We start from the raw sequence: 17640 nt of genomic DNA on the forward strand, positions 1-17640 counted from the left end.
GTGACTATTGAATGAATATTGTATTGGGGGGGCACTCCTTTAATCCTTCAAGTTTATCTATCAAGTCAGCCACAGCCTTTCTTCTACCTAGTTTCTTCTTACAGCCTTCCAGCTGTGAACAGTTTTTCTTGGCTCAAGACCATACTTTGTAAGCACAAAAACCAATGAATTACCAGCACACACAGATATGTCAGCCAGCATCTTTATCATATCAAGTGCAACAAGCACTGATCTCTGAAGGAACCCACTTCCAACCCTACTCCACTCTAAAGAGTAACCTTTAATTTATCAGGTTAATTAAACTTTACCTTACAAAACCGCTGCATTTCTCTGAGAAAACCATTTATCTCTAGATGACCCTATATTGTATTTGTAATCATTACCTCCACGATTTTTCCTACCATTGAAGTTAGACTGACTAGTCTATAGTAATCCACTTCATTCATGGAATTATCTTTATGGACTGGTGATAAAAATTCGCACCTCTTCAATCTTCATTATAGTAAATAGAAAAGCAACAGACAGCCGAAGATCGCTCATGCGACCTTCGGCTTTCTGTTTCTGTTCGACTTTCTCTTCCACAGTGGTGGTAGTACAGAACAAGGAGTCAAGTGAGTACCTTCATCCACATGTTCTTTTCCTTTCTGGTATAGAATCAATTAAAGTCCTCATGATTGCATTCCCTCAATACTTCCTTTAAAATAAATGGGTATACGCAATTTATCACAGAGCCTTTACATCTTCAGGCTCAATTTTCCTAGTAAACAATGTTGTTTCTGTGTTGCTGATTTTGTGGTGCTCACCCTAAAAGGACTTTCATAATGTAAAGACAGTTCAGGTACCCATCTAGTTTGTCAGCTGACTTGTTAAGCATGTTTGCATATACAGTGGATTCTGGTTATTTGGGGCACCGGTTGATTGTGATAGCTGTTTATTTGGGACAAATCTTAAAGAACAGAACCCAATCGAAAAAAATAGCCAGGGTTTTCTTCGCTTAGTTGGGACAACATGCCATTTAATCAACCATAAAATAATTAGCAGTTTCCAGTTTAGTGGACTTTTCTGTTAGTGCAATCTATAAGCAGATAGTAAACTCGAGCTTACTGAATTTGTGGGAATACCGACATTCTGTGGGTTTTTACGTTATTATGGTTAAATGTGTTTACACTTCCATGAAATCTTCAATCATATAAAAAAAATAAGTTTTCAGAATCTTCTCTTCATTCCTATTTTTTAAGTTCATAACTTGTTACTCCGTTCTCACTTACACATATCGTGTTACTTGCGATTTGTGTGTGCCATGTTCTTTGTTATTGATTGCTTATCTTTTTTACTGTTTTAAATTTTAGTCCCCACCCAAAAATTTCAATGAACAGAAATGTCAACTAGTTAGTATGCACATATTACAGTACATATTAATTAAGCTATGCACATAAGCTTCAATTTATTTTTATTTTGCTAACCTGTGGAAAATATTCTTCCGATTTTCACGTATCATTTAATTTTTTTAATTGGTAACATAATAAAGCGTAAATTTGTACTTTATGCAGTACATCTTTAGTTTTATAGCCTGTGGATAATATTCCTCCTATTTTCGCTAATTAGAATTGCTGTTTAATAGAATTAAAATTCAATTCACAAAAGTGATCACAATGACCGGCACTTACTACATATCGTATAGTGAATGGTACTTTACTATGGTGAGTCCATCGTAACATGATTTCATCGTACAGAAAATCAATCTTAAAGCTGTATTTTTAACTATTTACATGAAACTTCGCATAATTGGGGTAGCTGCTTAAGCTGCACTAGTCCTGATGTGTCCCAAATAGCCGGAATCGACAGTATATGGATAATTGACTATTGTCTTCACCATGTTTGTCCATCTAAATGTAATAAACAACTTGACTCCCAATGGATGGATTTTTATGAAATCTTATATTTGGGTCTTTTAGAAAGTTTTGCTGAGCATCTCAAATTTCATTAAAATTAGGCAAATAGAAATCTAGTAATTATTATTTCTTCCTTCCTCCCACCCAATACATATCACATATGCAATCCATACACCATATATTGTAGCTGAAGCACTGGTGAACTTTCATAAAATTTTATATTTAGCTGTTATAGAAATATTTATAGAGCCATCCCAAATTTCATTAAAATCCAATAGGAAAATTATTATTTCCTCTTTTTTTTTTATTTCCTCACATAGACTATCCATATACTGTATATTATAGCTAAAGCACTCCATATATGATGTTTGTTGCCATTTGCTGATAAGAGGAATGAATGGGCAATATGGTGGACATGCAAAAATGTAATGTTCTCAACTTGTACTTAAAGTCACTGCTGTTTGAGAAGATATTTTTGGTTATCATTTTATAAATATATAAATCATGAATTATTACTATTTACTTATTTTATTAATCACAGTAGAAATGAAATATACATTATATTTCAATTTTTATTAAAATATAGGAGGAAATAAGTAAAGTGCATAAACAAAAGTGTTGACCTCAGGTATGTGTCAGTATTTCTTTAATTTATATTGAAATGTGAAATAGAAATCTAGATTTGCATTTCATGCATTATGATGCACTATCTATTTTGAAAAACTAAAATGTCTTATTAATAATCACAGTAATCATTTTTTGAAAATAATCACATTTTATTCCAGCTTATTTTCAATTTGACACTATTATTAGACATTTATAACATAGCTTCCAATAAAAAATTTTCCCTGAAATTTTATTATTAAATCAAATACAACTCCCCTGCATACGTAAGGGTTGCGTTCCGCAGAACTCTATGTAAGTCAGAATTTTCCCCATGCTTTTGCAGAAAACGTAACTGTGCCCGCTGAATTGATTGAATCAAAAAAGAAATGTTCGATGAACATGTAAATAGAATTATTTATTGTATTTATTCGATTTTTTATCATATGCACAGGAAAAATTACAAAAGCGTGCAATTTCAAAATTACAAAAAAAAAAAAGAGGAGACAGGCATAACGTCAGTAAGTTTTACCTCTCGAGCATCATTGCCAGAATCGACGTCTTCAGCTGATAAGTACACCACTGCGGAAGTGGAGGGCTGTGGAGATTTAGAAGGCATCGGCCACTCAACCTTACGAAAGAACATACTAATGGATGACTAGACGGTGGCTTTTTTTCTTTTCATCATAGATTTCTTTGTAGCAAGCTGTTGCTGTTGTTTGTTTGTTATTTGGTTTCTAGGAGCATTAGCAACTAAGGCCATATTGCTCCGGGATATGCAGTGGTCATTCCCTGACTTTTCCGCATCCTCCGTATTTGGTGGTGACGGGCTCGAACCCCGGTCTAATCAAGAAGCGTGTGCTTCGCACTACTGCTCCTTCCCACCTGGCTACGGAGGCGCCTTTTGTTTGTAGCAAGCAAGCATATCCTTCTCCCCTCTGTTAACTTTTAAGAATCGTTCACTGTCAGGATCCATCTTCTCAAACCTCGCCATTGCCGATGCAATTTCACGAAATGCCATTGCCATCTCTTTGGTGATGAAGCATCTCGGCTCCTCGTTTAGTTCATCTTGAGCTTCGTCAGCATTTTCTTCTTTCACTATCGCTGTCTGCAGTTGAATTAGTTTTTCGTTAGATAAATCGTTCTCTTCTTCCTCTATTAACTACTCCACGTCTTTGGCATCAACCTCCAACTGAGATAGCTCTGCAATCTTTACAATCTTAAATGCAACCTCTACATATGATTTGTCTTTTTCGATCTGGTGAGATCGGAAATGCACGGGTAGGGTGGCTTCATTGATGCCCTTAAATGCATGAGGATTTCCAAAACAGTACACAAGCAGTGGTTTTAATCTGCAATCTCCTGCTGCATTAGCCCCAAGCAAGAGCGTGGCCTTATCTTTTGAAACCTTGAAACCTGGCATTGTCTTTTCCTCTTTGGCAATGTATGTTCAATCTGGCATTTTTTTCCAATACAGAGCACTCGTCAACGTTAAATATTTGAGCATTGAATAGCCGCCTTCATCAATAATTTTTTCCAACACATCACAAAATTTCTCTGCAGCTGCATAATCGGCACTGGTGACTTCACCGCATACTTTAATGTTTTGGAAACCAGCACGATGCATGAACCTATTAAACCACCCATTGCTTGCCAAGAAAATGGCTTGGGGTTTGCCGTACTTATCCTTAATATCTTCATAAATACTTCTTGCTTTTGCTTGAATGGTCATTAGACTCAGGGGCACTCGCTTCTGAATCTGATTTTCCATCCACGTTATTAATAGCTGTTCCATCTTCGATATAGCACAACGCTGTTTTGTGATCACTATTGATCTTAAGTGCATTGATCCTTTGACATGTTCTTTTATATGCGCACTGTCCTTTAAAATAGTATTCACTGTTGAAGCAGTGAGACCTAATTCCCTTACAATAGATGACAAACTTTTTGTCCTGCTTCGTACTTCTTAATAATTTTCATCTTCATTTCTAAATTAATTTTGTTTCATTTCCTACCACCACTTGCACTTTCCATGGTCGCTTTCCCTTCTTCATTGTAATAGGTAAATAGGAATGAAGAGAAGTTTCTGGAAATTTGTTTTTTATATGATTGAAGATTTCAGTGAAGGGGAACTCATTTCACTATAATAAGATAAAAACTCACACAACTGCAGTTATCGGTATTATCGCCAATGCAATAAGATCGTGTTTACTACCCGTTTATAATTAGATGCACTAACAGAAAAGCCCAATAAACCAGAAAGTGCAAATTGTTTTTACTGTTTTTTGGTCTTGACCTCCAGAAACGTCCTTTAGAAAAATATCACAAAGGCATTCAAAATTGATTCTTATAATGGAACATATAATAATGATGAAAGGTTAGTGCAATTCCCATTATAAAAATGACCTTTTAGAGAGAGAAATAGCTTAGTAATATAGCGAAATTTTAACTTCCAAGTCCTTGGAACAAATTACAAAAAAAAAAATTTATTATTGGGTTCAACATTACGATATTTTCATGATACCTCCATTTATCCCTATAGATGCAAAATGTGTTTCCATATTTTTTTGTTTGCACCAGCTAGCAAAAACTTACATAAAGTCGAGTATCTTCTATACACTGAGTGATCACTGAATTATGACCACCTACCTAATAGTTCGTAGATCCTCCATTTGCCCTCAGTACAGCAGCTATCTGATATGGCATTGATTCAACAAGATGTTGGAAGCGTTTGGGAGGTATGGCCGACCAAGCTGTGTGTAATGTGGCTAACAATGCAGGTGATTGGTGTATCCAGATGCCTGATATGCCTTTCCATAGTGTCCTACAAGTGCTCTATGCCTCTAGATTGATATCAGGGAGTTCGGAGGCCAGTCGATATGCTGGATGTCAGAACTGTGTTCCTCAAACCATTCCTGCACATCAAGTGCCCGATGGCTCAGTGCATTGTCATCTTGGAAGACACCATCGTCATTCGGGAAAAAGTGTAACATAGTGGGGTGTACACAGTCAGCAAGCAGTTGATGATAGAAGAGACCAGTGATACGCTGTTCCACATGCACCAGGGGTACAAGTTCCTGCCAGTGAAACATGCTCCACACCATGCAACCGCCTCCACCAGCCCTACACTTTTGATACCATACATGATGAATGAAAAGCATGTTGTTGATGCCAAATCCGTACACGACCATCCACAGTGTGGAGTAAATAATGTGACTCATCTGACCAGCACACCTTCCGCCGACCGGGCTAGCCAGGTGGGTAAAGTGCCTGCCTGCCAACCCAAAGGTCGTGGGTTTGGATCAAAGTACTGCAAAAACCTTGGGAGGTGCATTATGGCCACAGAAGCCGATGCGCCAACAACTACAAAAAAAATCCAAAAAAAAACCACCTTCTTCCAGTCTTCTAATGTCTAACTTGCATGCTCTTTGCACCTTTCCTAACCAATGAACCTTGGTTAGGAAAGGATGTCGTAGGAGTCGTGTGCTGGTATAGCCCATACATGCGAGCGTGCGATGCATGGTCATGACAGATATTGTTCTAGGTTGGCCCATGTTGTATTGGGTAGTCAACTCTTCAACAGTGCTGCGCCTGTTCGCTTGTCGTCGGACCTGGCGCGCACCTCTAACATCAACCTTTCGCTGACCTTTGCGTTTTGCCATTGAGTCATTGTTTGAACATTCTGATGCCAGTCCTGGTATACTTTAACAACGGCGGCTCTCGAACACCCCACCAGTTCAGCCATTTGGGAAATTGAGGCACCAGCTTGTTGAGCTCCCACAATCTGTCCTTTATTAAAGTCTGATAAATTCTTCCTTTTACTCATCACGGTCAGAATTTTCCTACCTACTGAACCATTGACACACCTAATCTATGCTATGTAGGTCGACTAACTGCGCACTCTCATACCTCACGTGGTTAATGGGTCGCATTCAGTTTTCATATGGGTGGTCATAATTCAGTGATCACTCAGTGTATATATATATATATATATCAAAGGAAGTTCTGTAACTGTACAATTTTCAAAAAAAAACAATCTATTATGACAAGCAGCATACACTTTTTTTTTCTTTTGCATGCAAGGTAATAATAGATGGTAAGGGTTCAGTTTCATCCCAATTCTCAGATGTTTATGATAAAAAAGTCTTCAATAGATTTTTTCTTGATAGTTTGTTATAAGACCCAATATATTTCCAGGAAAGGTGCTATAGCAATATCGCTTCAAAAATTGAATTTTTTTTTTTTTGTCCGTGCATAATGTGCTGTTTTCTGTTTAATACAGATTTTTGCAATTTATAATGTGGCTGACAATTGATGAATTTCTTTGAAATTTTGTTAGTACAGTCCATTCTGGTTATTTGGGACACATCGGGACTAGTGCATTTTGGCCTGATTAAGCGGCTGTCCCAATTATCTGAAGTTTCACGTAAATAGTTAAAAATACAATGTACTCCCCCCTTTACAATTGGTTCACTGTACAATCATATCACGTTACGATGGAGTCACCATAGTAAAGTACTGTTCACTATACGAAGTGCAGTAAGCGCCGGTCATTGTGATCACGTTTGTGAGTTGAATTATAATTCTATTAAACAGCAATTCTAATTAGCGAAAATAGGAGGAATATTATCCACAGGCTATAAAAGCAAAGATATATTAAGCACAAATTTACCCTTTATTACCTTACCAATTAAAAAATTAAATCATACATGAAAATTGGAATAATTAATACGTACTGTAATATGTACATATGAACTAGTTGACATTTCTGTTCACTGACATTTGTGGGTGGGGGTTAAAATTTAAAACAGTAAAAAGATAAGCAATCAATAACAAAGAACACCGCACACACAAATTGCAAGTAACACAATACGTGCAAGTGAAAACGGAGTAACAAGTTACAAAGCTTTAAAAATAGGAATGAAGAGAAGATCTGAAAATTAATTTTTTTATGTGATTGAAGATTTCATGGAAGTGTAAATACATTTCACCATAATAACCCACAGAATTCCAGCTGTCGGTGTTATTGCAAATTCAGTAAGATTGAGTTTACTGTCCGTTTATGATAGATTTCACTAACAGAAAGACCCAATAAACAGGTGACTGCTAATTGTTTTTATTGTTTTATGGTTGTGACCTCCAGAATTTCGACTGAACCACGTGGTACCGTCGGAGACAATCATAGGGTAATCTCCAGTGCTGTGGTCTATTGCCCTGATTAAACGGCATGCTGTCCCAATTAAGTGAAGTAAACCCTGGCTATTTTCTTGATTGGTTTCTGTTTTTAAGATTTGCCCCAAATAAATGGCTGCCCGATTAACCGGTGGCCCAAATAACTGGAATCCACTGTACATGCAATACATATTGAGGAAAATATGATTTTGTTTTCAAAAAATAGTCATAGTGATGCACTCAAACAAACAGAGTCCATTTCTTTTCTATTCCCACTGTAAACAAGTGGGAACATGCAGTTGCCTTAGGTGAGTGAATCAGCTGCAACTACCATGTGCTGGGCCTGTGTCCTACTGCACACAATTCCATTTTAACTACATGCTGAAAAAATTCAGCAACTGAAATAATTCCTGTTTGAAGTAAGCTGTAGTGAGGACAGCTCCTACCTGTTTACAATAGGAATAAACTAAAAAGACTTAGCAGCATTTCATGCTTTATCCTGCATTTTTTCTGTTTGCACGATAATTAACTTAGATTTCTGGAATTTTCAATGGAAAAAAATCAAAGTAAATTTTTTTTGAGAGGTATTAGAGGTTGTTATGTGTACCAAGTAGACTAAGAGCACAAAATTACTGAATTTCATGCAGGTTCTTCACACTCCTGTGCATATTCTGGTTAATAATGCTTATAAGGCTTTTCCTTGTCAAGATCCTCCAAACACTGACTACTTACCCACATGAATTCTGTGATATTAAAGCCCGCAAAATTCAGGAGATACAGGACATGTACCACCTAATCAAACAGTAGCATTAGCATTAATAGAGGAATACGATGCAAGAAAGCAAGCTTATGCAGCATCAGCCAAAAAAAAAAACAAAAAAACCTCACATTTCACTGCTCCATTCATTCCAAATGCCTATCCAGCTCAGCCTTAATATTTATTTAGGCTATCAACTTCCACAACAAAAGATGGAAGTCTGTTCCACCAATCAACTACCCGCTGGCTAAAGGGTAATTTCCGCACATCTATTCTATAACTGTCTTTCCTCAATTTGAATCTATGCCCTCTCAGGTTCTTAATCTGAGCAAGAGGAAGAATCCCATCAGCATTCAGCTTGCTAAACCCATTCAAAGCCTTATACACCTCAATCAGATCACCTTGCAGGTGCCTATTCTCCAGGCACTGCAATTTTCAGAACTTAAGCCTTTCTTGGTAAGAGCACTCCTTTGTTCCCCCTCACCAACCTTGTTGTCCTTCTTTGTACTCGTTCTAGCAACTGTACATGCTTCCTAAAATGAGGCCTCCAGACCTGTACACAGTACTCTAGGTGTGGCCTGACCGTTGCCTTGTATAATGGGATAATCACCTCCCTGACCCTGCTAGCAAAATTCCTATGTATCATTGACAAGACTCCATCACCTGCCCTGGCAGCCCATCTGCACTGCTCAGCGAACTTCATATTCAACTGCACAATTATCCCCAGGTCTTTTTCACTTCCCTAAGTGTAATACCACACAGTTGGTACATTTCTCTTCGGTTATTGCTACCCATATGCAGTGCTTTGCATTTGTCAATGTTAAACTTCAGTTGTCACTACTCAGCTCATTTTTCCAGTATTTTCAAAATATACCCCTCAAGATCTCAGGGTTCCAACAAATGTCTTATGTGCCTTCACTTAGCATTTTGGCCAAGAAGAATATTATTTTTATGCTTTCTATTATATAATAAGCATGTTTTTGTTAGTACTGTAAATTTTTGTATGTACAGGAATCTCCTGAAAGAGGCCTCTGAGGTCGGGAAAACTCATGTCTAAAAATATATATAAATTCATACACCGACCATTCAATAAAATTTAAAATTTTAATATGACTACAATCTTTACACAAAAATATTTACAATAAACTATTGCGGAATGCTAAAAACTGTAATAAAAGATCATTTACAATAAAATTTGCTAAAATATAAAACATAAAAGCGCTAAAAACCTGAAGCTTTCGGGAGCGTCAGCTCCTTTCTTCAACAGTGAAATGACTTCCTGCAACATCTCCTTAAGTAGCAGGCTCACGGTACCTCCACACGTGGTATTTCTCCACGTGGTTCAATCGGCACATGGTCAGAACTGGAAGCGGAAATGTCTCGGGAACGTAGCAAAGAAAATCGTTCATCCGACCTTAATATAATTGTTTCAAAGATAGGATTAATACATATACCTCTATCTCTATTGATGGTATTCCTACTGGATGAACTAATCCGTAAACCCTCGAGCCATTTACGCTCCCAGTATCCATGTGCACGATCCAAAATAATAGCGTCCTCCAGGGAGATTTGATGCTGCTTCTCCCAAAAATGTTCGGCCACAGCAGTCTTGTTGTATTCAGCGGTTCTTATGGCATTTAAATGTTCCCCCAGACGATCCCTGAGCCGTCGTTTTGTTTCCCCCACATAACACTCCCCACAATCCGGGCATTCTATTCTATAAACCACTCCACTACTAAGATCTTTTGGTATGCGGTCTTTGACCTGAGACACAGCTGTGCACAACCTCCGCCCAGGAAGCTGTACACAGCGTGTCCCATAACCCCGTAAAATTCTTGCCAGATGTTCAGTAAGGCCCGGATAGTAGGGGATGTATGCGGTGGCTACCGGAACGAACGACTCCCTACGTTTGGACACTCCTCTACTATATCTATAAGAACCGCTGAATACAACAAGTCTGCTGTGGCCGAACATTTTTTTTGGGAGAAGCAGCATCAAATCTCCCTGGAGGACGCTATTATTTTGGATCGTGCACATGGATACTGGGAGCGTAAATGGCTCGAGGGTTTACGGATTAGTTCATCCAGTAGGAATACCATCAATAGAGATAGAGGTATACGTATTAATCCTATCTTTGAAACAATTATATTAAGGTCGGATGAACGATTTTCTTTGCCACGTTCCCGAGACATTTCCGCTTCCAGTTCTGACCATGTGCCGATTGAACCACGTGGAGAAATACCACGTGTGGAGGTACCGTGAGCCTGCTACTTAAGGAGATGTTGCAGGAAGTCATTTCACTGTTGAAGAAGGGAGCTGACGCTCCCGAAAGCTTCAGGTTTTTAGCGCTTTTATGTTTTATATTTTAGCAAATTTTATTGTAAATATTTTTGTGTAAAGATTGTAGTCATATTAAAATTTTAAATTTTATTCAATGGTCGGTGTATGAATTTATATATATTTTTAGACATGTACAGGAATCCCTCGATTAGCGAGATTAATTGGTTCCGCAAAAATGGAGCGCTATGCGAAATCGCACTAATCGAAGTTAATAATCAATACAAAATAACCTAATTCTTTCCAAGACCTACAATATACCAATCAATATTTTTAAAAATATGTTTTTTTATGGCAATTTAATGTACAGCAGTATAAAACAAAGGATAATTATAAATATTTGCAGTACAGTAATCAAAAGTTTATTGAAATTAAAATATTACAATATATAACTCACTTTATTTCTTTGTAAAATATTTCAAAAGGCTGGTTTGTGCAGACTTTTCTTTCTTCCTTTCATCATAAATTTGCTTGTATGGATATGCATCTTTTTCAATGTTCCTGTGAATTTGCATACTGCGCTCGATATCTGGATCTGCATCCATGATTAGTTGTTTCAAATTTTCAGCTGCGCAAAGTATTCCTTCAATTTCTTTTAATGTCAACTTCTTTTCTTGAACATTTTCTTCCTCACAAATTTCCACCTCATCATATGCTCATTTTTCATCAATATTAAGGTGGTCAGAATCACTTAATTGTTCTGAATGTGATTCCAGTAATTCGCAAACATCACTGTTGTCAATTTCATCAAAGCCTAGATCTCTTCCAATATTTGCTATTCATCAATAACAGCGTGACATGAGTGAAACTACAGAAATCATTTGCGCAATGTGGCAAAATATGCTTCAAAACTGCTCTCATATTGCCGGATGTTACTTCAGACCATGACCCGTGAATATTGTCTATTGCTTTCCTGATGTTGTAATTTCTCCAAAATCCAACTAAAGAAACTGCACCATCTCCAGTTGTTGCTTCAATTGCTTGTGCAAATGTTCTGCATAAATAACAGGCCTCAAAAGTAGCGTTTATGCCTTGATCCATAGGCTGTAAAAGATTTGTCGTATTTGAAGGTAAAAAAATACCTTTCACGTTTTCACACAAATCAGAAAGTGCTGGTGGGTGGCCCAGGCAATGTCTAAAATTAATAAAATTTTGAATGCAAAAGATTATTTTCTTCACAGTAGGCCTTAACTTTTGGACAAAAATAGCTAGTGAACCACTCTTCAAATAAAGCTTTTGTGACCCAAGCTTTTCTATTAGAGTGCCAAACAACGGGTAGGCTCTCAGTAAAAGTTTATTAAAACCTTTACCGAAAGATCTGGGAGTTTCATTTCTATAGCTAATCATGGGTTTTAATTTCAAATCGCCTTCTGCATTGCCTCCCAATAAAAGTGTTATTCTATCTTTGGAAACTTTATAGCCTGGTTGAGCCTTTTCATTTTTTGCTAGAAAGGTTTTTTTTGGCATTCGTTTCCAAAAAAGGCCTGTTTCATCAACATTAAATATTTGTTGATCTGTGTAGCTGCCGTCATCAACAATTTTCTTTAAAATTTCGGGATATTTCATGGCTGCATCTTTATCTGCACTTGCCGCTTCTCCAGTCAATACAACATTATGCAGTCCTGTTCTTTTCTTAAAACATTCAAACCAGCCTTTACTGGCAGTGAAATCTTCTTCCATTTCCACTTCAATCACTTTTTCTTTTGAAGAACTTGCTTGAAAATTTTCTTCAGTTACCGCTCTACCCAAGTTTTCTATTGTTGACTTTTCCTTTAACATTGCAAAAATACTCAAGGCTTTTGTTTTTATGGTCATTGTACAGATTGGAATTCTTTTTTGATTGCAGTCTTCTATCCAAATGGCTAAAAGACGTTCCATCTCAATCATCGTAACACTTCTATTTCTTGTGGTTTGTGTGCATGCTGATGGGAGATACATGGGAGTCTGCACGTTAACACGCAATGCAAGAACAACTGAAAGCAACTGATCTGCATGTACGTAATAAATGCGGTGCAGCCGGTGTTGTCCTTCAGAGTGCATAATGTTAGAAAATATTTCAATTGTTGTAATAATACACGTTTGAAATAATCCGTTTCTCTTTATTTTCTTATGGTAGAAAAACAAACTAGCTTCCCACACTGTACCTTGTGTTCGTTTTTGTGTATTTCTCGATGGAGAAGGTATGATGCAACGTGAAATAAACAGTAACTACCTTTTATAAACAAAGCCGCTCGCTCACTAAGAAAATGAACGATGTGTTTGTATAATGTTCTCTAATGTTATGCATACTTTATCACTGTATTTACATTCACATCTTAGTACTGACTTTCGTAGCATCACTAGCTTCAGTTTCTTTAGGCCAAGCCAAAATACCGTGCTAATCGAAAATTGGTAGCTAAATATAAACCGTGCTAATTCAATTCTCACACTAATTGAGGGATTCCTGTATGATTTTATTCATGTTTTTGTTGTTACTGTATATTATTTATATATAATTATGTGTTTACATTTATAACTACCATATCTATAAAGTGATAGCTGTATTAAGGTTAGATTAAGTACCATAGCTTATTTGTATATGTGTTAATTGGAGATCTGTTATGAGAATGATATTATGTTACGTATTTGGTATGTTATTTGCATGTACAAGTGACCACGCTTAATGCTGATAATTCATCCTCGAAAAACGGTGCGCTAAGTGAGCACGTATTACTATAAGGTAATTTGTGTATTTGTGATCACAACTCACAAATACATATGTATTTGTGAATTGTGATCTATGCCATAGAATATTTCTTAATCGATAATAAATGGTGGTGAAAAGATGCACAAATGTCGGTCAAAATATTAATTATTCAAAAATTTGTACATATAAAATATTTTACATTATATACGTATATGATTATGTGGTAAGTAACTACATTATATAATAAAATTAATCTTTAAATGCCAATTAAAATCATGAATTTATTAATCTGATGGTCCTGGGCTGTCGAGTTTTCGTATCTTTAGACTGAAAAATGTATCAATTTTGGGTTCTACTTTAGCCCTCTTCCTCTTGTACAAAATCATGTAGGGATTCATTTCTTTCTTTAAATTTCTTATTACCTTGGAACATTGTTCCATGTTAGAGTCGTTCTGGAAATAATCAAATTTTTTCAAAGTGTTCGAAAGCTTCACTAAGCAATTGAGCAGCAGCCTGGAAAGCAAGGCAAATGGAGATTTCCAGGACTGTTGGGAGTCATAGTGGAACAAGTAAATACATGGGCTGTGTTAGGGTAACTAAGAGTAGAAACAAGTGCATGTATACATGCATGTACACCAATGCTAGGAGTATAGTTAATAAATTTGATGAGCTTGAAGTGCTAGTCAACACATCAAAGGCAGATAATGTTGGGATATCAGAGACGTGTTATCACACAGATATAAGGAATGCAGAATTGGAATTTAGGGAGTACAATGTGTACAGAAAGAATAGACAGAACAGGAAGGGAGGAGGGGTTATGCTGTTAGTTAAGAAACATAAAATCTAAGTGCATCCAATTGATGTTGGTAGACAATGCAACGTTGAGTCTCTTTGGTGTGACATAAGCACTGGGAAAGGAACAATGAGAGTAGATGTGTGTGTTATAGGCCTAATGAATCTGATGCGTATAATGAGCGATTGTGCAGAGAAATAGAGTGGGCCAATAAATCAGAGTGTCTTATAATGGGGGATTTTAATTTCCCAGAGATTATTAAAGGCCAGATGGTGCAAGAAAGCCTAAGGCTTATACTGCACCAGCCAAAAACAAAAAAATTCTGAGTAACCCTGAGAGAGAGAGAAGTCAGAAGTAGAAGAGAATCACCAAAGAAGAAGAAGAATGATGATGATATCCAGTTCAGGACCCTGGGTGTGACAAGCCCATACTCACCAGATGTGAACCCTAAATTGACTGAAATTTGTGGGTTGGTCACTCACACACTAGCAAGTCTTTTGGGTATTAATAGAATGATTGTTTTCTACAGCAGCATGTTCGGGAGGCAACTAGAGGGAGTAATACTCTTGATCTGATTAGCAGTAGTGATTCTTCATGCATTAAGAATCTGCAGTTAAAGGAACCACTAGGTGGCAGTGATCACATTGTGCTGGAGTGGGATTTACTCAAAGAGGTAACTACCATCAGAGGTAAAGGGAAGGGTTTTTGCTTTTGGGAAGGCGACTACGGAGGTCTGAGACAGTATTTAAATTTTATATGGTGGGACCAGCTGATGATGTTACCAACAGCAAATTCAAAATGGGAAGCATTCAAAGAATTAATCTTAGAAGCTACTAGGCTTTTCATACCGACTAAGAAATATCGTTCAAGGTTTAAGCCTAAACGGATGTCAGATGAATTAATGGGACATGTGGCTGAGAAGAAAAATGCATGGGATATATATAAATTAACAGGTGTCACAGAAGCCTATGATAGATATAAGCTGGTCTGTACCCAAGCTACAAAGGAGGTTAGGCAGGCAAAGGCAGATTACGAGAAATTTTTGGCAAAGGATGCAGAGAAAAACAGCAAAGAGTTCTTTACTTGTGTAAACTCTAGAAGGAACAGGATGAATCAGATTGGTCCACTTGATATCGATGGTTCAATTGTTGATGATCCTTCTCAGGTAGATAACAAACTAAATGAATATTTTGCATCTACATTCACACATGTGGAGTTATTAAGGGAAGGGAATGCCAGTGTATTAAACTCTGGCAGTAAGCTAGATAATCTTGTAATAACTGAGAGGAAAGCGGAGGAGAAATTGTTGAAGATAAACATAAGAAAGGCACTTGGGGTGGATGGAATCTATCCAGTTATATTAAAGTTGGCAGCAAAGGAAGTAAGCAAACCGTTAGCCATAGTTATGAGAGCTTCCTTGGACTCAGGGGAGGTACCCACGGACTGAAGATGTGCAAATGTGACTCCAATCCACAAACGAGGATCAAAGGGAGACACAGGTACTACACAGACATGTTAGTTTAACTTCTGTTCCAGGGAAATTAATGGAAGCACTGGTTAAAGAAGCATTGCAGAATCAATCTAGACAAGACTTCTGTTATAGCTCGGACACAGCATGGTTAAGGGGAAGTCTTGTCTGACCAATCTGATTGGATACAATGATGTAGTCACAAAGGAACTAGATGCAATGAATAATTTTGATATCATATATTTGGATCTTAGAAAGGCTTTTGATACTGTTGCACATGGAAGACTACTGCACAAATTGGAACAGTGTGGCATTGGAGGCAAATTGCTGCTATGGATAAAGGGATGGTTGAGTGGAAGAAGACAGAATGTGGTAATCAATGGACACTGCTCTTCGTGACCTAATGTTATTAGTGGAGTTCCCCAGGGTTCAGTGTTGGGTCCATTGTTGTTTTCTGTATTCATTAATGATATTGATGATGGTATATCAGGCTTAATGTCCAAGTTTGTAGACAATACAGAGGTCGGCAAGGTTGTTAATGACAGTACGCTGCTGCAACAGGATCTGGAAAGGTTGAGCAGATGGGCTGAGAGGTGGCAATTGAAGTTTAGCATTGACAAATGTAAAGTACTACATATGGGAAGCAGTAACCCCAGATTAATGTATCAACTGTGTGGTACTACACTGATAGTGGTAGAGAATGAAAAGGACCTGGGGGTAATCGTGCAGGCAGATATGAAGTTTTCCGAGCAGTGCAGACGGTCTGCAAGAGTAGCTCATGGTGTCTTGTTAATGATATACAGGAATTTTTCTAGCAGCGAAAAGGAAGTGATTATCCCCTTGTATAAGTCAATGGTCAGGCCACATCTTGAGTACTGTATACAGGTCTGGAGGCCTGATTTTAAGAAGGATGTAGAGCTGTTGGAACGAGTACAGAGAAGGACAACAAGATTATGGAACAAGAAAATGGAACAAAGGGTTGCTCTTACAAAGGCTTAAGTTTTGCAAATTACAGTGTCTGGAAACTAGGCACCTGTGAGGTGATCTGATTGAGGTGTATAAAGCCTTGAATGGTTTGAGCATGCCTAATGCTGATGGAATTCTTTCTCTTGCTCTGAATAATCGCCTAAGAGGGCATAAATTCAAATTGAGGAAAGACTGTTGTAGGATAGATGTGTGGAAGTTTGCCTTTAGCCAGCAGGTGGTTGATTGCTGGAGCAAACTTCCATCTGTCATTGTAGAAGTCGATAGCTTAAACAGATTCAAGGCAGAACTAGACAAATATTTGGAGCGAGTGGATGAGTGAAATGAGAAGGGTGGGTGTGTTTTTTTTTTGGCTGATGCTATATGAGTTTGCTTTCTTGCATCATGTGCCCTTACTAATGCTAAACACACCTTGGTCCATTAGTTGGATCAGAGATGTAGTGTTTAGAGTCATGTAAAAAAAAAAAATTATATGGTTCACGTCTTCTAAGCTCGCTTTATTTGGATGTCCTGGTGCATTGTCCATGATCAGAATTGCTTTGTGATCAAGGATATATTTCACACAATATCTTTCCACTGTAAAACAGAAGAATACAGCATAACAGTCAACAAAAAGAGGCTTGGTTACCCAAGTTTTATTATTAACCTTCCAAATAGGTAGGTAGGTTTCATTTAGCAAAACCTTTAAGAACCCTTGCATTTCCAAATGGTAAACTAAAAGGAGTTTTAATTTAAAATCCCCCTTAGCGTTACCACCCAACAATAAAGTCAACCGATCCTTTGCTGCTTTGAAGCCTGGCATATTTTTTTCTTCTTTCGATATAAAACTTCTTTCAGGCATTCGTTTCCAAAAAAGCCCTGTTTCATATATGTTAAAAACTTGAGCAGAATAACACTCCTCTTCAATAATTTTAACAAGTTATTTTTTTAAAAATTTTGGCTCCTTGA

General features: G+C 37.3%; 1 protein-coding gene across 1 annotated transcript in view; it reads right to left on the minus strand.

Moving 5' to 3' along the window:
• LOC150079588 (protein Spindly-B-like) overlaps positions 1-17640 on the minus strand; it is an 84679-nt gene that overhangs the window by 53581 nt on the left and 13458 nt on the right. The gene's annotated exons all lie outside the window — the stretch shown is intronic.

This window comes from Mastigoproctus giganteus, chromosome 10 (genome assembly GCF_048544385.1).
Source record: "Mastigoproctus giganteus isolate SK-2022 chromosome 10, ASM4854438v1, whole genome shotgun sequence".
Lineage (NCBI taxonomy): Eukaryota > Metazoa > Arthropoda > Arachnida > Uropygi > Thelyphonidae > Mastigoproctus > Mastigoproctus giganteus.